Genomic DNA, 9,343 nt, shown 5'->3' with positions numbered 1-9,343 from the left:
ATTTCACGTTTTTGTAATTTTTCTTAGTGCTTTGGAAACTTGTATTTGTCATGCTAATTTTGCATATTTGAAGTACCAACAGGCCCACATCTAATAACAGACCGAAAGTGAAACATGTGAGAGGCAGAAGAAAAAACGAGAGGGTCAGAGAGGGAGACAGAAATAAAGACAGCTTTACTAAAACTGTAGAGAAAAACAAAACAAAGGATGACAAGTTCATGGTTAATTTTATATTCTCTATTTTACACAGGACTAGCAAGAAATGTAAGACATGAACACTAATTACTGATTAAATTCACTGCTTACATGATTTTTTTAATCCAAAGCAAGACTCGGTATTTCCGCATTTTTGTCACAGGGTGTCACATTGTACCAATTCAGAATAAGTACGTGAGTAAGAGTCCTTCAGTAAGAGCAGTAGGAGGAGGGGGGCACAGGGGATACACATGATGGGTCCAGGACAGGGGTGCCTGAATACGGTTGTCTCCACAGATGGAAAAATCACAGTCCAGTGTATAATCTTTCTCTATCAATTTCTAATCATAAACTATCCACAGATTTAATGTAACTAAGTCAGTGTAATGTCACCTTCAGCAAAGCTCTTCATTGATCAATTTTATATCAGTCAAATCTGGTACACAGTGCACAACCCAAAAATCATATAAGACATATAAATACACTAAACCAAAGAAAATATGGCCTCAATCCAGAGCTCTCAGTTCTACGTATAAGAAACTTTTAATGAAAAGCAAAATATAGCCGCGTTATTGCTCTGAACATGTGATTATTGTAGCAAATACGTGATGGCGAATTTATTCGTGGACGCCGATTGGTCAAGTGATCTGAGACACGCAGCCAATCGACGGCAACGCTGTCGGTATCAATCGGGATACAACGAATAGTACATTGGACTCACGGTGACGTTATTAACTCACAGCCTAGGCTCGCGCCGAGCAGTGGAGTTGGAGACCGGAGATCTACGCGGATGAGGTGGGAGTGAGATGGCTGCCTGATCGGACGCGTATTTTGAGCTCTTGCACTAAATTTTGGATAAGTGAAAAGGCTTCTAAATTGAACAGTGACCGTCACGTGCATTTCCCGTTTGTTGACAAATTAGTGAGGTGTTTTTGTTCCAGTCAGTGGTCCGTAGCTTCATGCCGGCTTTCGAGTTTCGTTTTCTTCGGCCGAGGAGTGAGTGTAAATAAAGGCGGTGAGCTCTGCCTGCACGCGTGCTAGCATCCGGGGACACGATTATACACGAGACATGATGACGTGTGAGGACGAGGCGGTGTGTGTACAGCCGAGGAGGAGGAGGAGGAGGAGGAGGAGCCCCCCCCCCCCCCGCTGTCCGCCACCCTGAAGTCGCCCGCTGCCAAAAAGAAATCGCTGGAGTCTGACGCCACGATCGAGGCCAGCTGGCGAGATCGCGTGTCAGTTAGCGAACATCGCCCAAGCTGATAAAACAGCAGGTCCGAGGCGATTGAGAGGCAAATCCCCCACTTCTTGAGACCTGAGGTCTCCGATGAGAAAGTGGAAACTACTGTTACTGACCTCAGGGCAAAGCTGTCATTGTCGTGAAAGTTTCTAACCTCGAGCAGCATTTAGAAAAAAAGAGTGGAGCAGCCTGTCAGGTCGGTGCAGAGGAGATCATTGGAGGAGCTTGGAAAATTACATGAGAAGGAGGAGGAATTTGAAGCTGGTGGGAGTTCCAGAAGATTCCCAAGAGAACGTTCGTCTTGAAGTGATGAGATTTTGCCAGAACGCCTAACCCAGTGAGAAGGATAAGCTTGTTGATGCCTTGACACTATGGCCTCGGCAAGAGCCCGAAGACGGATGGAGGCGGAAGACCTGGAGATCATCCTGCGGTTCACGTCATGTGTGTATGGAGGGCTGCTAAGACTTCTTCCTACCTGAAGAACCATGGCTTGCACTTTAAGGAGTATGTCTCTAAGGAAGATGATGACTTTGTTGAACTCTTTGCTTATTGTTGTTCTCATGTGCCTTATTTAACATAGTTTTGCTACTAGATTGGCCTGTACCAGTAGTGCAGACATAATTTTACATGGGTTTGTGCCATTTTCTAAAGTGCTGGTCAACTTTGATTTAAGAAGCACATTTTATGTTCTTGAAGTGGTCGCTTAAGGTGATGTAGCTTAGATAACTGTAGAATTTTTCGAGAAGTCTCTTCTCACAACTTGAAATGTTCTGTGGTGCTACTCATTTCATTGACCTACTCATCTCATTTTATATAATATAGCATTAGATGCAACAGAGGTTAAAAAGTGTTGTTGGTTTTTTTTTTTTTTTTTTTTTTTAAATTTGATCTTTGTATTTTAATGTATTTTTCAGTTGTGTCTGAATGGCGGGAGGTTGAGACACTGTAAAAGTACTTAAAGTACAAAGCACTTAAAAACTTTTTTTTCTTCTTTTTCCTCTCTTCTCTCCCCCCCCCCCCCCACAAAAGAGACACACTATATTGCTAGTGACAATTTTTGGAAATCACAATTGGGTTGGAATGTCTGGCTGTCTCATGGGTCAGAGCACTCTGCAGGGATTTCTTGCTTAAAAAGCCATTTTGAAGGTAAGGTGCTGCGCACTGACTGATCTTCACGGTCATTTAATTTTAGTTATCAAATATAATTCTATTACTTTGATTGTAGTTAACATTTATTGGTCGCTTTTCGTTTTAGAGTTAAACAAATTACTTGATTTGTTTGAGGAGAGACTTGTACACTGGCACCTGGAGCAACAGAGATGGCTCTAGACCGTCTTGTATAGTGTTGACTGACCCCAAAGCTATCAGTTTTTTTGCTGGAACATCTTACAGTAGAGGGACTTCTTACTGGAAGCTGAACACCTCCCTACTTAAACATGAATGTGAAGTGGAAGCCGAAGAGGCTTATCACTTATTACTGGAATAAAGCCCAGAGGGATGGTATGTTTACTTGCAACTGGGAGATATTAAAGTTTGAAATCGGCAAATATTTAAGAAAATACGGCAGCTCTAACTAAATCGAGACATGTTTTGGAGGAGGAGGTTTTTTTCACTGATCACTACCTAGTTTACTGCCAGGTACCTTATCGGAAGAGGAAAGGTTAAGGTTAACTGAGCTACGGAGTAAATTGGATGACATGTACAGAGTGAGAGCAGTGGGAGCTTTCATAAGGTCTAGACAGAAGTGGTTGGAACATGGGGAGCAAATTTCTGCATATTTCTTCAAGCCTGAGAAGTCATGAGCTAAACATAATTCTGCTTCTCAGCTGAATGTTGAGGGAAGTGTTACTAATAGCCCAGAGGAAATTTCCAACTTTTGTTATAACTATTGCTCCACACTGTACAAATCTAAGTTTAATGATGATGAGTTGGCAGCCTTCTTTAAATATCTCAGCACCCTGAATTACATTAGTAAAGATGAAACACTGATGTGTGACCATCCAGTTATTATAGAGGAAATTTTTGATGCCATTAAATGACTTAAAAATTAAGTCACCGGGCAATGATGGGATCACGGCTGAATTTTATAAGCTCTTTCCTGAGTTCATTGCGGCCTTTTTATTTGAAGTTTATTCAGATAACATTGCTCGAACTGCTCTTCACACTAGTATGACGCAAGGCAAAATCTGTTTAATTCCTAAGTCTAGAAAAGACTTGCTCTTTGCTGACAATTGGAGACCAGTTAGTTTACTTAACATTGACTATAACATTTTTGCCATTGTTTGCCAGAAGATTCTAACAGGTGTTAGATTCAGTTATTGAGGAAGATCAATCTGGATTTATTAGTAACAGGCATATTTTCAGTAATATAAGATTGGTCCTAGACCTCATTGATTATTCTGATTTTGTTGTCGATGATGGCTTTATAGTGTTTTTGGATTTCTACTAGGCTTTTGATACTGTTGAGCACCTCTTTTATTTTTTTATTGTTTACAAAGTTTTTGAGTCAGGAGTTACTTCTGTAGGGAAATGAAAACCCTCTATGCAAATGGTAACAGTTCTGTGAAGTTAAATGATAGTACCTCCTGAAGGTTCTCTCTCAAAAGATATTGGACAGTTGGTCTTCAATTTTCTGTGGGTAAACAGAGTACACTATATCCAGAAGTCTGTTGTTGTCAATTCGTATAAGAATGGTGTCCTTGATTTCTTGGGCTTTATTACCTTGAATTTGACTCTTAAAATTAACTGGATGAAACACACACACTTTCTGAACCGCTTGTCCTATACAGGGTCACAGGGAACCAGAGCCTACTTGGTAATACAGGGCGTATGGCCAGAAGGGAAGGGGACACACCCAGGACGGGACGCCAGTCCGTCACAAGGCACCTCAAGCGGGACTCAAACCCCAGACCCACTGGAGAGCAGGACCCGGTCCAACCCACTGCGCCACCGCACCCCCCTCCTGGATGAAACAGTTTCTGAGAAATGATGCCTCCATCTGGAATTTCTTTCCGAAATTTGTTTTTGACCAAAACGGTGGTCTCTCATTCCTTCTGATGTGCAATTATAAAATAGAGAAGTTACCGGTTAAGTTGTCAGCCTTTCACAGACAGACCCTGTTGGCATGGAAATTAATTTACAAGCACAATTTTCTCCACACCACTATTATATTTGGAACAATGGTGAGGTCCTGTATAAGGGTAGGAGTATTTTTTTAAGAAGTTGGTTCGACAGAAATATCCTTCTGTTGGGCCAGTTGATGACCTCACAAGGTGTTCTTATGAGTTACACTGAATTTGTGTCATATTTTGGGTTTCATGTCACAAAGGAAGAATTTGGCCTGGTAATGAAGGCTATTCCTAATGGTTGTGTGACTCTCCTTAGAGAGGTCTTTTACCCTGCTGTTGTTTCTATAGTGAATCTGGTTGATACTCCTTGTGGAACGATCTGTTTTTTACAATCTTTTAGATATAATAACGGAGCGGCTCATTGTTTCAGAATGAGGTTGCCGCCTTACCTTATGTTACTGCTTACTGGAATACCTTCTGTTTTTCATAAAGAATTTTAGTACACCCTATTGAGGAGTATAATAATAAGACCATTGAGACTGTATATTATTGTAATATATTTAAGGTGTTGATGTAATGTCTCTGGTTACTGGAGCATTTTCTCTTTTTTTTTTTTTTTTTTGTGATTTATTTATTTTATTTCCCTGGCTAGGTTTGGTTGTTTTGGATTAATGTATTTGTAATTGTTTGAAAAAGGGGGAAAAAAGATTACCAACGGCTTCGTTTTGAACGGCTCCGCCAGGCCACCATATTGGAAAAATGTGGTTGTCAAGCAGCACGCAATGCTATGCATGTAACTACTAATTACAGAAAGAAATACAGCAAGGAGAAAGGCTTGTCATTCCACAAGTAAGTACTTCAGTTTCTTCTGGTGTAAAAAATGTCCTAAGGTGGAATTAATATTCCCACAAGTGAGTAAACTCAAGAACAAGTCCAGAAATTATGTCACATATTTGTGCAGTGTCTACTGTCCTTTAAATCTGAATCAGCAAACGTGTTAAAATATTTAATAAGCTGATCTTCAGGAAGGAAAATTATATGGTGTAGCTTAGTTTGACTGTTTTTTCAGGCATACCCACATATCAACACAACTTCTACATTTGTTCATTTAACAGATGCTTTTCTGCAAAGCTACGCACATCTCGGAAAATGTGTGCATTACATTAGCAGGAAGAGATGTAGATGCAGACACATGATTCTTAATGTACATCACACGAGTAGCTGCATAAATTTTTATTGAAATATCACTTATTCCCAATCACCTTCCTAATATTTTATGTCTATATAGACATTTACGTTACATTACAGGAGTAGCTGTGTGAAGGTTTAGCTGTTGTTTAACAGGTACTGTATGAGCTCAGAGTTATAGTTCATGTTCATTTACATGTTAAATGAACTTAAGAGATCATGGGTGAAGTGAGTCTGGAAGAGTTGAGTTTTAAGACCCTTTTTAAATGTGGACAGAGATTCAGCAGTTCTGAGTGAGAAGGGGAGGTCATTCCACCACATTGGAGCTAGAACCGAGAACATTTGTGCTTTTTCTTTTGGACCTTTCGTGCGTGGGACCACCAAGTGGGCAGCGGTGGAGGAGTGCAGCAGTCTGGTTGGGATGTAGTAGATGATCAGGTCTTGTAGATATCTGGGAGCAGTTCCATTTATGCTTTTGTAGGCCATAACCAAGTAGATAACATCCACAGGATCCATCCTTATCTAGTTATGCAGGATGCACCTGCAGGTCTGGTTTGTGGCTTCAATGTGCTGAGAGAAAGATAGATTTGAGTCAATCATCACTCCCACATTTCTAGCTGAGGAGGTAGGCAAAATGTGTGAGTTGTCCAGTTTGAGAAAGAGTTCACAACAGGAAGACAGGCCACCTGGGAGGTGAAGGATCTCTGTTTTGGAGAGGTTGAGTTGGAGGTGGTGATCAGACATCCAGGCAGAGATGTGAGTGGAAATGTCTGATGTTCCCAGTGGAAATGAGAGGGAGATCTGGATATCATTGGCATAGCAATGGTAGTTGAATTCATGGGAGGCAATGACAGGATAAAGTTTTGTCGATAACCGAATATCAATGATATTTTAAAGTTTTATACCGCTACTCACGTGATGTTTATATGGTGGAAAGTAACAAATTACAGTGGAATCTCGGAACTCAAACACTTCTGAACTCGAACGAGTTGTTCGAGAAAGAAACGTCTCAGAACTTGAACTGATGAACCTTTCAGGCTAAAACCTGTCGGACGCGTGACGCATCTTTTTTTTTTTTTTTTTCCCGTAAAACAAAGGGCGCGTATGATGTGTATGACTTGAAATGAGTCAGTCTTGCCTGAAAACTCACGGAGTGAACATCTCGCTGAATTATGCTGTGAATTTCCACTTTTTTTTTTTTTTTTTTTTTAAATCTAATATTAAATAAGCCATCATGGGTCCTAAGAAGGCTACTAGTGAAAGCAATCAGCCAAAAAGGAAAATAGTGAGCGCCATTATAGAGGTTAAAAAGGAAATAATTGAAAAACACAATAGAGGTGTTTGCATGGTTGATCCGGCTGCACAGTATGGAATGCCTAAATCTACGATTTACACTGGATTTTACACTTTTTATTTATGGTTTTAGCATCAGGTTATGTATATGGGGGGCATGGTGGTGCAGCAGGTTTGACTGGTGCCTTGCTGTGTGGCGGGTCTGGGCTTCACGTCCTGCTTGGGGTGTGCGGCGGCCGTGTCTTTCTCCCTGCGTTTGCCTCCCCCACCATGCAGAGGAAGGATCTGGCAACCCACCTCTGTTCCTCCCTTGACTTGTCTTGGAAACCACGCGAGTGGTCGCTATGGGTCGGCTCTGACTCGGCACCTTGCCTGCGTGCATGTATGTATATAGGTTTAAATAGGCAATCATTTGGGGGGTCTGGAATGGATTCATCCAATTTACATTATTTCTTATGGGGAAAAATTAATTCAGAACTCTAACTTTTCAGAACTCAAATGCCCTTCTGGAAAGAATCAAGTTCGAATTCTGAGGTTGCACTGTAACGGTACTTAAGAATCACGCGTCTGCATCCAAGTCGCTCTCTCGCTATCTCTCTCTGCTAATTTAATGCACACGTTGTATTTTCTATGAGATGTCACTTTAGAGAAAAGTGTGTGCTAAATAAAAGTAAATGTAATCACCAGAATATTTTCTGTTAACTGGCATGGGCTGCCCTGCAAAAGGAGCGATGCATCATGAATTCCCTTGGAGCAAATCCATAATAAAGTATTTCTTGGCAAAGGATTTTTAAAATTTTATTTATTCAAAGCAACAACTTTTGAAATCTGTTTTCCCTTGATATCGATATGTTTTGCCCATGATAACTGCTCATCTACAAGAATTCCCAGCAAGTTAAGATTTTTCTAGTTTCAGTATAAGCCCTAGAATTTTTTAAAAAATTCAAGCTTTACAGATTTTACCACAGAATTTCATAGCTTTATAATTCATCAATAGGCACTTTAAGAATAACTGATATTACTAGTATCAAAATAAACTGTATATTTTTATACTACATTGTCAATTTCTTTATAGGCCGGTAAACATCCTCCATTCAGTTAAATTTAATTCAAAATTTGACTGAAAAAAATGACATGACAATTAATTACATTAACCAGCAAACTTTTAAGTTTCTTCGGCTGCCACGTATCAGGTGTATATGGCTATACTAACAGAATGTTGAGATTATTGTATTTTATCTAAATTAAACAAGTCCAAATTCTAGGACAATCTCTGCTATATATTAAGAGATGCTATGAATGTGTGATGATGATGATGATGATGATGATGATATTACTTTGTTCCTGTTATGCATAGGAAGCTCTTATTATGGGAAAACAGGTAAGAGAGATATGGCACCATGTAGAATCTTCAGACTCAAGCACATCAGTTAATACAAAATATACTTTAAACTTTATCATGTTTCAAAAGATAATTTTTCAGTACTGACAGCCTATACTACCTATAGCTCAGTGCCTAGGTACTAATACTGTATATATACATCAGTAAAACTGAACAGTAAAGCATTCAGGTTTTTGTCTGATGTTACATGTATGGTTTGATCAACCGATAGAAAATATATTTTGCTTTAAAACAAGCTATGTTCATGGAAATCAGTTGAGAATTGCCCAAGCTAGACTTTTTGAGGTTGAGTGCATCCAGAGCCTTGTGCTTTTGTTTAGAAGTGTGAATAATGTTTAAAGTATGGTGAACGACGTTGCTGTTGCGGCGCAGACGTAATTGTGTTGAGCCCATCTATGTATCTGTGGTGGAATGGTCAATGAAGAGACAAGGAAATATTAGAATTACCTTTAATTTTAACTCCTCACTTTATTCAGGAACTTTCTAGAATATAAAGTCACAAAGACCTATTGTGTTGGAAACAATAATGAATACAACCAGTGGTTTGACGTGGAGACTGTTCTGAAAGTGTAATGTGGAGGAAGTAGTGCCTCTGGGGGATGACAGTGGTCCTTTTATAACAGACACCCCTCTTATAACAGGTAATCAATGTGAATAACGTCATGATATAGCACACATTCATATTACCAATAGCATACTTGAATTCAACCAAAACTAGCATTGTAGTAATGTATCGAGGGATACCCCGTGCTTTGTGTATACATTCCAGAATTTTCCATCTTTCCATATAATGTAGTGTATTATCCAAATTGAAAAACACAGACATGCCACTAAACACAATAACTAGAACTGAGGTGTAGGAAGTGTGCCCAATGTTTATGGGAGCAACCAAAGGGGGTGTGGTGCGTACACAACTTTGATCAGTTTACAGAGCAGCCTGTTTTACACTGTTCCGAG

Source organism: Scleropages formosus, chromosome 8 (genome assembly GCF_900964775.1).
Source record: "Scleropages formosus chromosome 8, fSclFor1.1, whole genome shotgun sequence".
Taxonomy (NCBI): domain Eukaryota; kingdom Metazoa; phylum Chordata; class Actinopteri; order Osteoglossiformes; family Osteoglossidae; genus Scleropages; species Scleropages formosus.
Note: the sequence above shows the minus strand (reverse complement) of the source record.